Source organism: Falco peregrinus, chromosome 2, assembly GCF_023634155.1.
Source record: "Falco peregrinus isolate bFalPer1 chromosome 2, bFalPer1.pri, whole genome shotgun sequence".
NCBI lineage: Eukaryota > Metazoa > Chordata > Aves > Falconiformes > Falconidae > Falco > Falco peregrinus.
The window spans coordinates 96,474,118-96,493,447 of record NC_073722.1 but is presented as its reverse complement, the minus strand read 5'-3'; the positions used below and the strand labels follow the sequence as shown (position 1 = coordinate 96,493,447).

Sequence of the window (19,330 nt, the reverse complement as noted above, 5' to 3'; positions counted from 1 at the left end):
GCAGGGAGCTGCATGATTTGCCATGAAAGAGCAGGAAAAAATCAAATAAGCGTAGGGCTAAAACCTGCCCCGGAGAGCTTGGGCACATCTGAGGAGATCCCAGCAAGGAGGTGCTGGTTTGCAACCAAAGACCATCCAGAAGGGGAAATGAGAGGGCAGACAGCATCTCCTGCACGTGGGCTTCCATACGCGAGGGCTGGTAACAAGGATACGGTTATCCTGGGTGGTTTAATGCAGCTTGGGTCAGTGAAGGGTGTGGAAAGCTACAGCGAAGCCGCCAGCCCTGGCAGGGTGCTCCCAACTTCAGGAGTGAAGGTGTCGGGGTCACTGTTCCGGCGTCCTCCAGGCTGCTGCCAGGCAGGAGGGCACATGCCAGCGCTCTGACTGCAGCTGCAACGCCACGGAGGGCAGGATCGGGAAGCAAACACCTCTTCTGAGTAAGGAATGTGCTGGGCAGAAGGCAGCTGTCTGGGTAGGAGTGTGGGCACCCTGAGGAGTGCTGGGGCTTCCCACAACCCTTCAGCAGCAAAGGCTAATCTTCAGCTTCTTACTGAGCTAGTGCTTTTGAGGACTCCAAATTCGATTTTTTTTTTCTTCTGGCTTTTAAACAGCCTCCAGAGCGTCTTGCTCAGACAGATTTGAAGAGCTGCAGCATCCAGAAATCTGCATTCTTGTGGACCTCCGTTTTTTTTTTTCACAAAAAACCAACCCCTGAGCACCGAGTATCTTGGATAGCGAGGACTCTGTGCAGCTTTTGCCATCCTGACTTTGTTGTGTTTGGACAGCTGAGGTTGGTGAGTGCTGTGACGGTGTAAGCCAGAATCTTAAAACTTTCTTCTGCAGGAAGGCAGCTGAGCTTAGGTGAGTTGGAGAGACTCCCTTGATGCGACTAGGAGGAGTGATTTGCCACTCATACTTCCCTGTTTGTTTAAACAGCTCTTTCTCCTGTCAGGGACCAGATACTGGGATTGCTACTCAGGGTTTTTCCACCGGGTTCTGTCATCTCGCCATGGGTGGGGGGAGCAGAGGTCCAGACAATCCAGTAATGAAACAAGAGGTCGTTTGCTGGGAAGGCACACCTGATCGTTGTAGTGTAACTAGGATCACTTGGGAAAGATAATCATGAACAGCTAAAAGTTTCGTAATTAGTCATCGCAGCAGCAATTCTTGTAAGGGATAGGGAAGTTAACTCTGATTTGTGTGGTTTGCTGGCACTTGCATAATGATCGCAGAGCTTTGGGACACTAATTCAAGCATACTAGCTGACTTAACTCAGGGAGCAGTGACCTGAGAAGGCATTTTGCTTTAACGGTGCAATAACTGATGCAGAGGGTGGGAGTGTGTAATCACGTCAGCGCGTTGAGCACTTCAAAATATGTTGGCGCTTCAAGGGTGCAGCTGCGTTATCTCCAGCTCCAGAGAAGTTTGATATTTGCGTGACTTAACTCTGGATGTGTAGTGGGGCCTTAATTCCATTATGTGCTTTAAGAGGTTATGGAAGGGCTTCAGGTTTTTATAGTACAGCCGTGGTAAACCAGTGCAGCTGATGCTGTGTCTTGCATGGGTTCGTTGTAAGGAGCCTGCTTCAGGACTTGGTGGCTCGCTCTGGGGCTTTTTTCAGATGATTTGGGTTGGAGTCAGAGTTATCACTCCACAGGGAGCCCTGAAGGGCCATGGGCATTTCTTAGGAGGTAAAAAAAATAAAGCACTGCCATCAGCCGCTAGATGTTTGGAATGAACAGCAAAACAATTTTATGGGTGTATTTATATATAGACATGTAATTATGTTTTATATACGTCAGAAGACAACTCAATAGCAGTGACTTCACTTGTGACTGTAATTTGTTTCGAGATAAATACCATAACTTTAAGAACCTCCTCCTAAAGGTGGAAACACTGCAGAATCATTTTCTCTATGTGGTTCGCTTACCTATTTTAATGTTGATTTTTTTTAAAAAAGAAGGAAATAGACATTCTATATTTATCGTATCAGATGAAATTGAAATCTAAATATTTACATCTTTTCACTGGATCTGAGGTTGAGCACCACTTGTAGGCGTTGCCAAGCTGTTTAGTTGTCTCCTTCACTGAGTAGGTTGATTTCTTCAGGGTGGTGGAGAGATGGAGCCTGGTATTTCTGTCTTATCTTGCAGCCAGTCTCTGCATCTGGAAATACCTCCCTCCGTGGGCTTGGTGACCTGGCGTTACGTTCAGAGGGTGTTCTAGCCTAAACATGCTGAGAGCTAAACATGTGTTATCTCCAGCAGAACACAGAGTTAACTGCAAACTGTGAAACTGGAGGGGGAGTTCAGGATACGAGTATGTAAATAACTCTTGAGATATTTTGTGGAAAAGAACAGAAGGGGGAGGAAGGCCTCTCGCTCGCTTTTTCTCTGCCATCCTCATCTCCTCAGTAGCACTCTCTGTGGCTGACTTTCAGTGCTCTTTACAAGGAAGGGTGGAGGATTGCTCCTGTTTTAAGTAAGGGTAAGCCAGTAGCAGACATCTGAAAAGTTGCAGGTTACAATTTGATAAAAGAGACAGTGAAAATCCCAGAGTTTTCTGTCTCCACTTTTGCTCTGTCTTCCTTGTTTCCAGGGAGGCTGTTATTTTTTTCAGTAGGGCTAGCATGGTGCTTTTAGGCTTCTGCTCCCCAAAGCAAGCTGATGGAGAAGAGCAGATAGCTAGTTTTGTTTTCCTTCTCTCCCTTGTTTTTTAGCATTGTTTATCCAGACTCTTGGGACCTGTTATTTGTCTAACCTGTACCTGGACTGTAAAATATTGTTCCAGGTTTTAACTTTAACAGATGGTAAACGTCTCCCATCAAATAGTCTCAAAAATATGTTTGGTGCGGACGTAATGTGTCTTTTGTCTGTTTTGGGACTGGGGAATAATTTTTAATGCCGCCTTTTGCTTACATTTAATGCCTATAAATAGGCTTTTCAAAAAGGCACATTTATCTAACACCCTACCTTCCTGCGAGGGAAAGACAAGCCTACTTGAAGGATTGAACTTTTTTAGTAGTTTCTGTGTGTGGCTCTGGCTTCTCAGTTTTAATGTATCGTTTTGTTTAGAAGAGCAAGACATGGTTGGACTTGCTTTGCTGAGGGTATGCGCCTTGGTATCTCCCCTTGATGCTCTGCTGACAGAAATAGTAGTGTTGGAAATGCAGCATTGTTGTGTCAGGGTGCAGGGGAGAAGGCTCTGGAGAGTAAAACTTTTCAGAGTTATTTATAAACTGGTTTCTAACAGCAATAACTATTTATGCAAAGCTGTAAGGAAAACTGCTCCCCATGTTTCGCAGGTGCTTTTCCTTCAGTGGACCTCATTAGGTCAAGAGCCGGATCTGCGTCATGACTGCAAAAACATCTGGGTGGAGAGGATGGAGGGGAAAGAGCCGCCTTATGTCCTGCTTCTGTCCCTCTCCCTCATACAGTTGCCCCAGCAGAAAAAGGAGCTTGGCATAAAAGGGAGGTTTTGTCTAATGAGGTATCTGTGTTATCAAAGATAGGTATGTCAGAGCTGCCCTGTCTTTTGTTGTCCGTATGTCATTTTGCTGACAGAACTTGTGTTTTATTCCTTGTTACAAAAGTAGAACTGAAAAAAAGAGGTATTGTTTTATCTTACACATTGTTACCAAAATCATCAGCTAAACTGTGTTGAGAGTGGTTTTATTCCTGGTTTAAAGGCCAAGTATAATTTGACTAATAGACCTCCTGTTCTTCTTAAATCAAGTTTATGTTACCAGCAGCTAGGAGAGTCAGCTTCTGATTTTGAACAGGTTTGGAGCTGCTAAAAAAACCCTTGACATCAGTTTCTCAGCTGTTTGAGAACCACTTTTTTAATATTCCTGTTGAAAGTTCTGCAGACATCTCTTGCAGCAGACTTGTAGATGTCAGTCTTTCCTGCGTATTTTGTTTAACTTGCTCTTAAGCTTCCTAGAAGAATGCATGCAGGTGAGCTTTTCAAAGCTTTTAAAAAATTTATTCTTACATGGAAACCTGGGAACAGCGAGGCAAGAGTTAACTGAAGCTGCTTGTGCTGTGCTGGGGGAGTGCAAGATGTTGGTGCTCGGAGCACCTTGTGGAGAGGTGCTTGGTGCTTTCGTTTGGATTTTCTTGAGGTTCAGTCCTGTTTCTCACCGCAGTTCCTTGCTTTATGTAGCCCAGGCAGGTATCTCTGGCCCCGCTGAGTGCCAGAGGTGATGGCCAGGTGAGGTGTACCCAGCCTGGCGCACCTGCCGGTGACAGCCAAGGGCAAGCTGGGTGCATCTCTGGGTGCACAGACTCGGCCGGGGGAAGGCAAAGGACACTAACTGGTGCTTGTTTAAGCTTTATCCTTGCAGGCTGTATGGCAGCAGCTGGCCTGAACCGCCTGGCTTTGATAACTTGAGCAGTTACTAAAGGCAGTATAAACACAGGCGAACGCTGCAGAGCCCAGGGGCTTAGCGTTGCCGTTATCATGAGGTATTCCATCTGGAGGTGGAAAAAGCAGCCCCTACAGGGTTCCTCTATCTCGAGGCTGGCAACAAGCGCAGAGTGAATGACATATTTCCATTTGACTCATCTGTTGTCAAAATGTTGACACCCTCGAGTCACATTAAAAATGAGACCTTGTAGCTGAATTGGCGCATCATTCTGGTAAGCACGGAGCAGGTGTTTGTTGTTTTTCTGGGTTTTGTCCTCATTAAGAGAATTATTTTTTGCTCCCTCCCTGAGATGGGATGAAATTGATTAATGCTTTTGCTAATGTTCTGGGTTAAAAATAACAGGAGAACCTGTTTCAGGTGGAATGCTGAATGTTAGCTGTAAAGACGTTCAACTGACCTGCTTGACAACTATTTAAAGCCCTAAAAATAAAACAAAATTAAAAAAATCAGTGCCCAGTAGCCAGATGGTTGGAAAAGAACACCCCACGATCAATGAGGCAATATGTAAATATTTTCGATCATTACCATGGTACTGCTGTGTTGACATTGAAATTCAGAGTGCTATTCCATGGGACTCCTCATTGATCAGCAGATGAGCTCTGATAAAACAGAGAATAAAAGCACAGTACTGAGCAATTAGGGATTGCGGGCTCCATTGACAACGACAGGCTTCCATCAAGGTCTACCAATGGATTTCAAACCCTCTTTAAGCATGTTACTGAGACACTTTGTTTCTTCCCTGGCTGTCAACTACCAATTAAATGGCGTATTATTTCTTGAGCTGCTTTATTTAAGGTGAAATACTGCATAGCTGACTAATTTTTCTGTGCTAATTGCCACATTTATATGGGAAAGGGGCAAGGTGAAAGCTGATGCAGAGTTTTCTGCTTGAAATATACTTAGCTAGAAATGACTGGAAAGTAATATAAATCAAATGGTTGAATTAAAATAATGTTTTGAAAAAAAAGGTCCTCCTAAAAGCAGGCTGTAGAGGCCCTGTCTAACTGATTCACTTAGAAGTCTTCACAGGGGGGAAAGCATGTCATGCATAAAAGATAAAGCGCCTTTTGCATACACAGGTGCTGAACCCACCAAGAGGCTTTTTCTGGGTGTCAGTCATCCTGTCCCCGTCCCCCCGTACTTTTGTGGTCCTGGAAAAAAATATCTTGTAGGTTATACTTCTCTTGGAGGGGAATTTGAAGCTTTACTCTAAATGGATGCTTATAAACGCTGATTTTTCAGATCTGAATCTGTAGCTGCCTCCCTCAAAACAATACCGTACTAGCATGGAGCAGATGCGGCTGTTCGCAGATTCTGGGATGCCACCACAGAGGCAGGAGGTCATCCTCTGTCTGGGAAGGTGAGGTGTCCTGGAGGTGTCGAGAACAGCTTGCAGCTGCTGTTGTGTGATGTTAAATGTGATTTCCCACTTTACAGAGACTGATGGGAGGTTCATAAAAGTCTTGTAAGGTTGCATATAGTGTGTAGGTTGGGTTGTTTTTTTTTTTTTTTCCTTAATGTATTTTTCTGGCAGCCTCATCAGAGCAATCAGGGTTGTAATGCTTCCCATTTCATATAAGGGAGTAATGACTTTTAAGAAAGGAAGGAGAAGGCTTTGCAAATGAAAAGCTCATTATAGCTACAGCAAGATCCAGAACCCAGGCAGCTTTCTGGCAACATTTTGCTGTTTGCTTTTTCTCCCTTCCCCTTGGGTCTGGCTGCTTGCAGTGAGGCCAGGATCCAGTGCTCCTTAAGGAATGTAACCCCAGGGGGACTTCGGAGGGTCCAGATGCTACAAGCATCAGATAGGGGAAAATGGTTTAGGTGCCTTTCAGAGCTGCTCATATTTTCTAGTTAACTGCTGCATTTATCTTGCATGTTAATTAATTTCCTGGCACATCCTAGAGCCTGTTTTTCTGCCTACAGAGTTCTTCAGGATTTTTATTTCTCTCCAATTTGCTGCTTTTCAGTTGCTCACTTACATGCCCTTATTGTTTGAGGGTGACTAACTGGTAGGAGAACAGAAAACACCTTCTCTGAGGATAAAAGGACTCTTGTGACTACCCGTGGCCTGAAACTGATGCTTCCAAACCACGGCCACGCAGTGCTTGACCACAGCTGACACTTGTTAGGGTTTAGTATTTACTAATGCAGATTGTGCAAAAGCAGTAGGCTGAGCTAAAACAGCTGTGGTGTTCGCTAGGAACAATTTTGCTAGTTCATTTATCCCTGCAAGATAGTGCTGTCACTGTCTCTGACTTTGCAGAAACAGCACGTGAATCTCTTTTTCTATTATCTTTGCACTTGCTCGACAGGGCTCTGATCTTGGACGTGGGGCCAGTGTGTTCTGGTCTGTGGTCATCACCAAGTGTGTTTGTTCGGGTAATGGTGAGGTGGGAACTCTGCCTGTCCCACCAATATAAAGTGTTTTAGTGGTGGCGGTGATGATGGTACCTCTTAGGAGGAAAGATTGAGAAGTGGAGCGCAGCACATCAGTTAAGCAGAGAAGCCTTCAGAAGCCAGCAGAAGGCATCTTGTAATGAATCGTCCTCCGTGGAAAGGTAAATGCCAGTTCTGTTAGTGTCACATAGTGTTTTCAGCGTTTGTGCTAAAAATGAGCTGCTTACTGCCAGCTGGGTGGCACCTCTTCCTCCTTGCAAAATGTATTTGCATGTGAATCTGTCTGCTAATAGCTATAGTTTGCTTTCCTGCTGTTCCGATCCCAGACTTGGTCTTTGCATGGGTTTGATTCTGAGCTGCTCTGATGCCCAGAGACTTCCTTGGAGAGGTGCTTCCCTGAAAGCCCTTCGAGGAAGGGAGGAAGTCTGTAAAGTTGCTCGTCTTTGCAAATCACCCATAATAAAAATGTTCTTCTAGCCTTTAGGGAAGTCTTGCATTAACTCTCTCTTCTCAATGTGCTTGTTGGGTTGCTTTTTCCTGGTGGTTTGCTTTGGGACAAATGTGTCCCTTGTTTAATAATGCTAAAGTCTCCTGCAATCCAGTAGCATCATAAATAGAAACAGTTTTAACTATATATTTGATTACCACTTATCACCAAATGTTTCTGAAATGCAGACAGGGTTAATTAGTAGCAATCTAAAAGAGGCTTAAAACTGACAGTTTTTAAGTTTAACTTTTGTATTGTAATCTGTTCTCACATGTGAAAATAAGCAAATTAATAGCATCAGTGAGGCCTCTGCAAACTGCAGTGACTTTAAAAAGTGATGATTTGGGAATATAGTCCAGGTGACTTGTGTATGATTATTCCAGAAAACAAGTTCTATAAATATGTGGTAGTGGCCTAGATGGTATTAATTACCTTTAACTTTCAGTGTTTACTGTAGAGAAAATGCTGGTATTTATGTTTTCCTAAATACAGTACTTTCAGTTTCTGTTTTTCTGATATGTTTTTGCTTTTAATCACTTTTGATTTCAGTATTGTTAGCAAGCATGTAGAGAACTCTGTATCTCTGTTTGGAGTAATTGTTTCAGACCATTTATTCTTATTTTCACTGAAAACAAGAAGTTTTGTCATCCTTCCCCAATCTACAGAAAAGGAAAAAACGCAACACTGAAACAAAAAAAGAATAAAGCAGATAGGAAGATTGATCCTCTTGAATGGGGGAGGCTTTGTGTCTGCTTTTCCAGGTTTGCCCAAGTTCCCCAGTGAGGCTTTCGGGATTGCTGCCGCAGTGGGTCAGCTGAACAGCGAAACTCCTTCTGACACCGTGAGTCCAGGCCCCTGCTGACGCAGAGAGCTGTGCTCTGCTCTGCAAAGGCAGTGCAAGGGACCGGGGCTCTGGGCCAACAGATTTTTAGAAGTTATTTGCTTAACTGTAGGTTATAGTGGACGCTTCTTTTGAGAGGATGTTGTCTGGCATATCCAGCTTCTACAGAAACTTGTCTGGCTTACAAAACAAATGTAGAATAGATATTGACAAATCCTGATGCACTTGATGAGTGAATTATTGTGTTAACAGTGGCAAGACTCAATCAGACTAGATGTATATAGGGTTAAAAAAACTTGTAGATATAACTAATCCTTTTTAAAAAGAAAGGTAATGTGAGGGTTTTTGTTTACTTGCAGATCAGTATGGTAGAATAGCTAAAAGGACTAATGAGACACTTGCTTTCCTGGAAAAATCATTTTAACAGTTCACATGCAAAGCAAGATTAAAATCTTGTATTTAAATAGATTTCCATCCTACAGATTTGAATAGGTAATTTAGAGAGAAGATCCTTTGGGCTTTAAATCATCACATTGTATATAACATGGGGGGAAGAAACAATTTAAATTTCCCTTTATGAAAATTTTTTTACTTAAAAGATTCCTTCAGAATTTAGTGGGTTAATTCTGCCCCAAAGTACGCGCACAGATTCTTGACAGGTTTATATCTATCAAATCTTGTAATATTTTTCTTCAGTTGATTTAAAGATGTAATTTTAAAAGTAGCAATGATTTGCACTGTTAATTTTGTTGTCAGCCTGCAGAGTCCATTTTATTTATGATCTTGTCTTGACTGTATTAATATTGGGAACAAGAGCGATAGTCAATGAACGAAAAGAAAACTAAGATTCAGCTTTGTAGCACATTGCAATCAGATTTGGGGGACTTCAAGGAATGGCATCTAGTGAGTGTGTAAGACAACTGCATCTGTGTATGTGTGTGACAAATACTGAGTCGCAGCTGATCGTGGATGGTTGGATCAGGTTGGCTGTTCGTACTTGGTGCTTTCAACTCTCCAAGTGCCTGGCAAAGCGAAGCAAATGCTGTAAGACCGTTGTGTGGCAGGACTTGTTCCCTGTGCTCTGCATGTGGTGATGCAGATGTGTGGTGGCTGCTTTGAGGCCACAGTGGAAAGCTGTACGTGAGCCAGACCTGGTGTGTGGAACCCCCTCGCTTTGAAAACTCAGAGCAGACTCCTAAACCACAGGACTACTGACTGGACCTGTACTTTCCAGCTCAGATAGTTCCACATCTAATAGTTGCATCACAGAAGGTTTTGACATAAGTTAAGCAAATGTTGAGAAAGTGTTGATGCTCGACACTTTCAGCTTTTTTTTTTTTTTTTCTTAAACCCAGCCTGGGAAAGCAGAAGTGGCATTTGGGCTCTGTGCAGCTGGCTTAGCTGTGAATCAGCAAATCATAGAGTCGTTTAGGTTTGAAAAGACCTTAAGACTGAGCCCAACCGTCAACCGAGCGCTGCGAAGTCCACCACAATATAAATCAATACATTAATTGCAAAAGGTATTAAAAAAAAATCTTCTGCAAATTAAGATCACATAAAATGAAGCTGCTCTGCAACACTAGCAGTTTAGAGATAATGTATCTTATGAAAGGCTAACAATTATGGAAAATGAAATAAGCATGAAAATTATAATTGAACAGTAGTGCCTCTGATATATTCACAGAACAGAGTACTGAAAAAATGAATCCAGGGAAACAATATATGGGTTAACTTAAAAACCCTCCAGAAATAACAGGAAGCCCACATCTCACTTTCAATATATATTCAATCATTTGCATCAGCAATTCAACGTTAATAAGCATTTGTGGACTAAATATATTTTTAAACTGCCTGCCTGCTTGCTCTTGGTGAGATCTCTGAGATTAATGGTCCTGAAATGTTACTCGCATTTGCTTTTCGTCCAGGATGGATCTCACTTGTGCAGCGCTATTATTTTTTTTAAATTGCTGTCCAGGAAGGTACAAGAGTAAAGAGCAGTTACGTTTTGGGGTTTTTTTGGTTTTTTTTGGTTTTTTTTTCAAATTGTTGGTAAGACATAAATTTGTTAACTGTAACAGGGTAGCACAGCTAAAGGTATCAAATGTTTTTTCCAAGCATTTCAGGTTCTTTGGTGCAGCGAGGAGAGGGTATTGGTGTTTTTTTTTTTTTAATTTTTTGGTATAACCCTTTAGTTGGGGGTGCTGGTCTGAAGGCTTGGATCGAGGTCCCTATTGAGGAGCTGCTTTATTTTTTGGTGTGGATGTGAACTCAGATGTGCGTGTTCTGATGCAAAACACAGCTCCTGCCACTGGGAAGGACAACTGTGCCCTTCCTGACCCGAAGGAGAAGGGAATATTTCTGTGGCCGGGGTGTTCAGGGAGTTAAAGGCAGCTTTAATCTGAGGGGGTGGTTTTCAGGAGTGAGCAGGAGCTGCTGAGGCCCCGTCCCCTGCATGCATAGCCGGGCTGTCTTCTGATCTCTGCTGACGTCCTGAAGCCGTGCTGGCCGCCCGTGGGTCACTTGTTAGGGGAACGGCTTCCCTTCTCCGTCCCAGAGCCTTTGCTCTCTTCTGGCTGTCCCCTGGAGGACAGCAGGGCAGGCAATGTTCAGCTTTCCAGTGGTCGGAGGAAACGGTGAGACTCTTCACAAGGCAACGAGCTGCGTGGCCTAACGAAACAAACCACACGGGCTGCAAGTTATACTTCTGGCCCTCAGCTCTCCTGACAGAAATCAGCCTCAGGGGAAAGCAGGTAGCTGATGGGCTGGAAATTGAAGTGTAAACGGTCTGCCTGGGGTTGATGTTTCCAGAGCTGTGTGGGAAGGGAGCTGGGGCTGCCCTGCTGGGTGCCACTTGTTCACCACCCTTGTCTTGGCCATCCCTCCGGCCGGGCAGCACTGTCCTCCGCGGCGGCCATGGGAGATGCCTCCTCCTCGCTCCTCCAGCTGTGGAAGGGCTTGCAGGGTTTATTCAAGCAGCTCCAGCTCTGCTTCCACCCTTGAACGGGGGATCCTGCCTGGTGTCTGGGAGGCTAGCTGAAAGCAGGCTGCGGTGTGGTGTTTTGTCTGTGATGATGTTCCCTTTGTGGAAATTGTTCAACACCCTATTTAAAAGGGAAACGCTTTAGGGGGAAGTTACGGTCTCGTATGGAGAGAGCACATGAGAGTGGTCAGTGCAACGTGCGTGCATGTGTTTTTTCTTCTCTCTCTTTTTTAAATTTTATTTTTATTTTTAATTTCCATGAGTTAGAGATGACTCATGGCTTGGAACGCACTTTAAATCCCTGAGGTGCTCATTGCCGCCTACTATCACGTATTGAATTTCTGACATACCGGAGGGATGTCTGCAGAGAAACTCTGATGTGCAATTATAAAATGTTGTAGCTTTATGTTGTTTGCATAGAAGCCATTAGCATGGTATAACTGTGAAAATAATGCAGCTTTATTCTTGCTGTTGATTTCCCATGGGCATGGCAGTTAAGGAACTGTGTTTTATCTTTCTCTAGGATGTTGACACATGTGGACCAACAGTGACATCCTTTTTCAGCAATGCTGTCTTTACTCCCTCCTGCATTCAGAAGCATCTAGAGAGATTTTTTGCAGAAGGTAGGTTCTGGCATTTCAGCTGGATGGCTGTTCTTTTTCTTCTGTATTAGAAAAAAATAAATTAGATGTTACTAGGGAGAATGGTAATGAGTCTGACAGGTACTAGCTCGCTGCTGGTGAGAGGGGATTAACCTTAGCTTGGGTTCCACTTGAATAGGTGCTCAGGGGTGGAACACGATAAAATGGAGTCTGGAAGAATGGCTGTATGAGTTGCCTTTGAGAAGGGCTTGGCAGTCACAGGACATAGTTGGCTTAAATTGCATAGACTTGTATTGGTAATAAACCTGTTTTTTTAAAAACCCCACACGTTCTCTCCCTTTTTCTGCTTAGTTGGCATCCTTGTTTATTTGATATTTTTCAAATAAATAAATTAAAAGGGAGAAAATTGCACATCCTGTGCAGCCAAACATAAGGTTTTGTGTGCATATTTAAATCTTGCATGGGTTTTTTCCCCAAAAAATCTTAACCTTGTTGCATTTTATTTGTATTGAAATAAATAGTGTGCAGCCTCTGGTACTACCAGAAAATTGTTGTTAATTTCTACCTTTTTTTGTCCTCTGAACTTTTAATTTGCTTTATGTTGCCAGGAGGATTGACATGCAAAATTTCCCCAGTAAAGAGTGTAGATGGGGAAGCGGGGTACCATGTGTGGTACTTTTTTAACAAGTAAATTTGAAGAGATTTGTATGCTTTTTATGAATGTATGGACTTGCTACTCCCTTATGCTGCAGCCTTTGGAGTGCTGCTTGTGGGTCACTATGTATGTGTCCAGCTCTCACCAAACCTCTTGTGTGTGAGTTCTAGAAACATTTATCATAGTATTTAAATCTGCCCTCAAAATTAGTGGCTGAACAGGAAATTTTCAATAGATGGGGTTTCAGCCTTTAGACTGACTCTGTAGTTTTGCATCTTTCTATTTTCCTCCAGTATGTTCCTCACCACTTGGGGTTTTTTTTCTTGTCAGAAAGGGTGTTTTTAACTCTTAACTCAACCTAATGTTTCTCTTTGTGGTGATACTGTGGTATAGCAACTTTGAATTTTTGCTGCTGGATGCTAAAACTCAAACTCTACGGTTTCTTACTTAAGAGCAATGAATTGCTGGGAAGAACAGAGAAAGGATTAATGAGTTTGGATCAGAGTCTGTTCACTTATCAAGCTGAAATGGTGTTTTTAATTTTTCTGGATTTATACCTCAGGGTCGCAGCAGTTACACTGAAACCGCAGTGCCACCAGCTCTGTATTAACATGCAATATCTTTACCAGAAATCCTTGAAAACAAAGGGTGATTTTAATACCTTAATTGTCTCCTGTTGGTAAATTGGCTCCCAATGAATTCATTGCCATTCCCCATGTCTCTTCCCTTCCTGAATTCTCTCCAGGTGGGCTGTTACTAGTGCCGTGGCTTGTCCCTCTGTGGGATACCTGATTTCCTTGGGAGAAAGCCCGGCGGCTTCTCTTCTGCCCACCACAGCGCTCTGAAGGAGCTGCAGACTGGTCTCTTGGGAGCAAAAGCTGCTGTCAGCGGCTCTAACAGAGGAGTTTATGCTCATAGAGGCATTAATTGCCCTGTGGATTTGTGCTGCTGTGCTGAGGAGAGCAGCTGTGCCCCAAGAGCTTTGCCTTCCTTGCCTTTAGGTCACGCACTCCACCTTTGCTCCCCTGTCGGCTGTTGTAGAGGAGAGTGTGTTTCTCTGAATTAGTGGTAACAGCAAAGAAGAAATGCAATCCTTAGCAGTGGTTAGGGTTTGCTTTGCCCTGGGGCTGTGGCTCTGCTCAATTTCATTTGCCTGAAGGACTTAGGAGGGCTGATGATCTTTGGTGAGAGAGGTGCCCAAGTGTTCATTAATTCCTTGGGCAGGTGGGGGGAAGCTGCCTTCAGAATTGTATTCACAACAAAATGAATACATGCGGCTTGCGTCACTAGAGAAAAGTAATGTCCCTGGATTGACAGGTAAGGAACATAGGAAGAAAAATGGGTTTTAAGTGTTGTCAGAGAATGCAGCATTTAGGAAAACAAAAAGCTCAATAGCAATGTCCAGGAAAAAGCTGTAGGCACTGGCTAATTTTCCCCTCGTTCTGCCAGCATTCCTGTGCAGCCTTTTGCTTTTCCAGACCCAAAGGCTTTGAATCCAAACTGTTGGACAGAGTGAAAATGGTGGGAGAAGATTCCTCTACAAGTCATACCTGGGAGTATTTTGCATAGAATTACTTCAAAATCTAGGAAAGTGTTCTCAGTCCCTGGTGTGAGCAGAATCTGAGGGGCATGTGTGCATGCACAAGCTGTAAGTGCCTGTGATATTCAAAGCATGGCTGTGGGACCTGGACAAGAAGCCGGCAAGGTAAACAGTGTGATAGGGGAGATGGAGGATGCTGATGCAGAATGAGGAGGTATCTGCTTCTCTGTCTTTCAGTAGCCTTTACTTCTAGCTGTCCTGGAACACTGCCCTGCCTTTTCATGTTTCCACTGGTCCTGTAACTGCAGAAGCCTGGATGGGATGAGGAATGAGTGCTTCTCTCTGTTAGAAGAGGCAGAAGCTGATGTTGGGCAGGAGGCTGATATATAGGAGAGGGGAAAGTAGATGAGGTGAAAGGAGTTGGAATTACAGGGTGTCTTAGCCTGAGAACATGTGAGGTGGGCTGGGGAGAAGTTTTGTGCACTGGGGAAGTGGTGTCCCCTCTAAACACTTTGTGCACATCACTGAAGGAATGAATGGTGTCCTGTCAAAAGGAAGCACAGGTTTGCTTTGCAGTTGGTTCCTTCTCATGCCTTTCTAGTGCTCCCTGCTTTGCTTGCAGCACCTGTCTGTGCCTGTGCCATGCTGTACTGTGACTTTTAGGTACATTTCTACACCTGGCTGTGTAATGTGACAAGCTTTTTCCCTTCCAGAGCTCTATGCTTTTTTATATGAACTCCAGTTTGGGCTGGCTTACTTTTTCTGCATCCTGTACTTACCAGGGGACTTACTGTGTGACCTGTGACATGAGATTTGTACCCCTTACTGTAAGGGGTGAGTTTATGGAAACTGACTGAAGGCGGAGAAATCTATCCTCGTGTTGGATCCTTCATAGACTGTGTTGCAAAACACTTTACAATGAGTTAGATCAAGGTGATAACACTTCAGAAAGCTGTGATGGCTTCTTTTGTACTGGCAAGGAGCGGAACCCTGTTTGGCAGCGTTTCGGAGCAGTACAATTGTGGCATTCGCCTATCTCGGTGCGTACAGGTTGTGGGTTAGTGTGGCACTTGTTGCAGTGCCAGGCAGGGAGAAGGAGGAGCTGCTGACAGGTAAGGGGAGGGGCGGGAATGGGATCTCATAAAGGTGGGAGATAGTTACAGGTAAACTGTGTTAGACCTGACAGTCTGGGACATAAATAAATGTTTGGAAAGGTACAGAAGGATCACTTTTCAAAGATGATTGTCTCCTGGCGCCGTGAAATTTTTAGTGGAAATACTAGCAAGATTTTCTTGTGGTTGTTTTCCTCCTCTTACAAGAGAAACACTAGACATGAGGAACTGTTTGGAGATATGTATTTAACTGGGAGGAAAGAGCTGTGACACTGGTGTGGTTGTAACCACAAACTGACAGTTTCCTGCTGCAAGTAGCTTTCTATAGATCTAAACCTCGTTCGTTTGTGTTTGTCTGCGTTGTCTAAATATCTGAGGACGATTCCGCTGTTTCTAGACTTCCTGGTTTTGATGGACTCTTTGTTGTAGGAATTTGGGAGATGGTGGCACGAGGAGAGATCATTACAGCACTAATACAAATTCAGGTGAAGTCAGAAGGCTTCTGTATGTTACAGTCTTGTATTACGTAAAAGTCAAGAAGTAGCTCCTTTAATCTGTGTCTGACTGGTTTTGCAATTACATTTGCATGTAGAAAGCTCTGTTTATTTCTGGGGAGAAAGGATGTAATCACATAAACTTACCTGTGTGGCTGAGACCTCTTCATCTGACATTTCCATGGCATCATTACTTGCTTCTAACTCTGCTACCTCCTCCCCATCTTTCTCCCCTGTGATGTGTTAAATATCACGGCTGCAAAAACGAGGGCACGTTTTTCCCTGCTGTTCCCATTCCAGCTGGAAAACTTAGATAGATCCTTCCCTTGTGGTTTGTGATACTGTAAATAAAGGCTTGGGAGGTCACACGTTTTCCATCTCAAGTTATTTTGATTCCAGTGCTGGAATGGGGGGGGGGGGCGGGGAGGACAGAAGTAAAAATAAAAAAACCCAACAAACCCCCAAACTGTTCTGGCTTTTTGTGGGAAAAAGAACTCATTAATGCAAAGAGAAAATAATTGGAAAAAAGGCCTTTACGAAGATGACTGACTTGTTGACTAAAGCTGAGACTTGGAGAATTAGGGTCAATGATTTCAAAGGAATCTTCCACTAAGCTTTGAAATAAGTCCTCTACAAAGTAGAGGCCTGGAACATGAAGCTGCTGTGATCTGCTGCTGTTCCTGGATGGTTCTGAAAAATCTGTTGTCTTCACAAGGCATATTGGCATGACTCTATAAACATATTGGTGAGTAATTTTACCTATGTTCATATGAATAAAATTACTCATATGCTTAAATGTCAGTTAAGTGGGCTTTTAAATCCGGAGTTGAGAAGTTCTGGTTGCAGGTCTCACTGGCTGGGAGGCACCTTGCGGTTTGGCTCCCCTGGGTTGCTGCTTGCAGCCTGGGGCAGTACCTGATGGTCTGGGGCACGGTGGGTGGAAAATGTGTATGCAACTCGCTCAAGATAAATGATTCAGTTCAGCCTGCTGAAAATAGCACAGAACTGTGATGTGTTGCGGTGGCTGCTACTGCTGTTCACAGCTGGTGTCCTACATCTGGCAGGCTTGGTCTCCTCAGCTGCGTCCCTTTCCATGCTGGTGTTTGAGGCTTTGAATAGACACAGAAAACGTTGCTTAGGTTTAAACTTACATTTTGTCTTTTTGCTTTTGATATTTGTGGAATAGTGATTTGGATTTGATAAGAAATGAGCTCAGAAAAAGGTCCATTGGGCTTTACTACTGGGTGGTGGTATGCAGAGTATGATTAATATTGGCTTACAGTGGAGAAACTAGCAGTTGCTGGCAACTCTGCCGCTTGCTTTTGTTGAGTTTTGAAGAGGCCTTTTCCTAGTAAAGATTTTTTTAACTTTTTATGCAAAACAGGATACAAAATGTGAATATAATTTGTCATTGCAGAACTCGCGTTATACCTTGACACTGCAGAAGTATTTCTTTTTCCATAAACTGTATATTTTTAGACGTACAGTAGAAACAAAAGAGAAACATTCCACATCTAGATGTTACTCTCTGTGCAGGATAGTTTTTTGATTCAATAACTTTTCTTCCTTGATCTTCTTTTGCATTTTTTTCTTTAATGGGCACATGACATATGGACATAAAAAATAATGGCCCATTTTCCCCCCTGCTGTAGCTCATTGACGTCATTAAAGCTACAGCAGGGATGACTTGGCCCAGATTCTTTAAAAATAAGACCTGATGAACAACCCCTCATGGAAAAGCTCTATAGAGAAGGTTGTCCTGGGCGTAGCACAGAGCAGATGCTATGCAATTCACCATGACATTCAATAAAATTCCCTTTGGTGCCCTTCCTGTGAAATGGAGGTAGGACCCTTCCTGGAGGGGACAGCAAGAGATGTGCTCGCAGACCTGCTTTTACCATACCTGGATCGTGTGGTGGAGAGGGGCAATTAATGAAGTGAGATAATGAAATTACTTCCTTGGAAGTGGTCAGAGATGCTTTCTCTGCCTGCAGACTGGGCTTGCATGTGGCGAGCCAGAAGATGGAAACCGTGGTAGAAATGATCTGTAGAAAACCGTTGCCTTGAGCAGATTTTTAGGAAGATGCTTTGTATCTGTTTTGTCTTTTTGTACATTTTTCTCGCTGCTGCCCAGAGGTAGTGCTCTCTTCAGTGTCGAAGTATTGTCATGGAAGGATTCGCCATCTGAACGTGGCAGGTCTCTTCCCTGACATAAAGGGGCATTCCCAGGTTCAGTATCTCAAGGTGGGTCTGAGGTGCAGCTGCTTTTGCAGGCTATATTGCCCTCTTTATGACTTGGCACAGAAATAGAAATTACAGGGAATACAGGTGAAAGATGGCAATACAAATAATGGCAAAAATAGTAGATTTGACCTTGACTCACATGCTCAGTCTGAATTGAGCTGAAATGCACGTTCGGATCTAACAAACCGACAAATGTGAAAGGTTCTCAAGAGCTGTTGACTACTTTCCGTTTAGTAAAATAGTGGTAGCCATTTATGGAAATCCTGAAAATCTTTATGCTAACTTACAAAGTGAGTGTTTCGCTCACAGTTACAAATAACTGCAGGAAGAAACACCCTTTAAAGAGCAGCCAGAGCCCCAAAGCTGTGTCTGTAGTGGGTGGATACTTGATCACTTTTGTATAGCCAATATTCATTGCTTAGGGCATCTTTAATTTAACTGTATTCTTGGTTCTTGGTGGTGATAACTGTATCTGGCCAAGACAGGTTCTCTTGCAGCGAGTCCAAGAAATCAGATAGTTCTTTTTCCGATGCCAGACTCTTCTGGTCCACTGAATATAACTGCAAGAACACATAGTTCCCAAGAAGGAAAATGCTTACTGTGTTTTTGGTGACAGCTGAAGCTAACTTGGGGGAGGGAAGGATGGAGCGAATAGCACTCATGTCTGCTTATGAGAGCATGTTAATTTTAAAGGGAATTTAAGTCTGAAAGTTTTTTGCACTTGAAAGCCAGAATAGTGTCAAAGTGACATTGACTAGTATAAATAGTGAAGGGAGAATTAGATCTTTAAAATATATTCAGTCTTTTGATTAGTCATCCACAACTCCGCTGGTAAGACAGGGGAAGAAATCTGGGCTTAACCTGATAAATGTCCTTCTAACGATGGAAGGAGTCAGAAGAAACGAGAATTTAATTCATGATATCCGGAGAGACCGCGCGGCGGCTGGCAGCAGAATTCTAAGGAAGAGTGTTAATGCTAGTGGAAATAGAGGGAGCAAAGGTAACTGAAAACTCTGCAGCCTTAAGGGCTTTTGGAAGCAAAAGATACTTGATGTAATGCAGATAAGGGTGATGTTATCTTCTTTTCATTGCATAGAATATACCATTATCTGATGACGCTATCCTGCTTTGAGATTCTCTTTCCTTGTATTGTCTTCATTAATCCATTTGAAGCTCCCTGTGGACCTATTTAGGATCTAATCCTGCTTCCACTGAGGCCAAAAGCAAAACTTTATAGATCTGAAGAGAACCTGCTGTAGAACTTTCCGTGGAACTTCCACTGTCTCTGTCCAACTAGACTAACAAGCAGGATGTGTTGAATACTTATGCCAGATCCACTAAATGTTTGACAAGTGGAGAGAAGGGTTGGAAAGAGGATTCTTCCTGAGTAAGAGAATGTATGAAAATCCTTCAATTGTTTTATCTTTTTGACTGACTCATAGCAGTTAATTTTCCAGAGGCAGGCTACCTTGTGACGTGTCTTAGTGGAGTACAAGAATGATTAATTTCTGGGGTATATGGTATAGGCATCCTTGTCTTAATAATT

General features: G+C 43.3%; 1 protein-coding gene across 14 annotated transcripts in view; it reads left to right on the top strand.

Annotated features, from left to right (window-relative positions):
- The window catches only part of PITPNM2 (phosphatidylinositol transfer protein membrane associated 2), a 141,415-nt gene that overhangs the window by 4,542 nt on the left and 117,543 nt on the right, over positions 1-19,330 (top strand). For 13 of the 14 annotated variants that reach the window (XR_008745584.1, XR_008745585.1, XM_055794499.1 and 10 more), the window contains exon 2: positions 11,661-11,760. The gene's annotated coding sequence lies outside the window, so the exon portion shown is untranslated. Of the gene's footprint in view, positions 1-6,969; positions 6,991-11,660; positions 11,761-19,330 lie in introns of those variants that run through there. The other variant, XM_055794495.1, reaches the window with a different exon arrangement.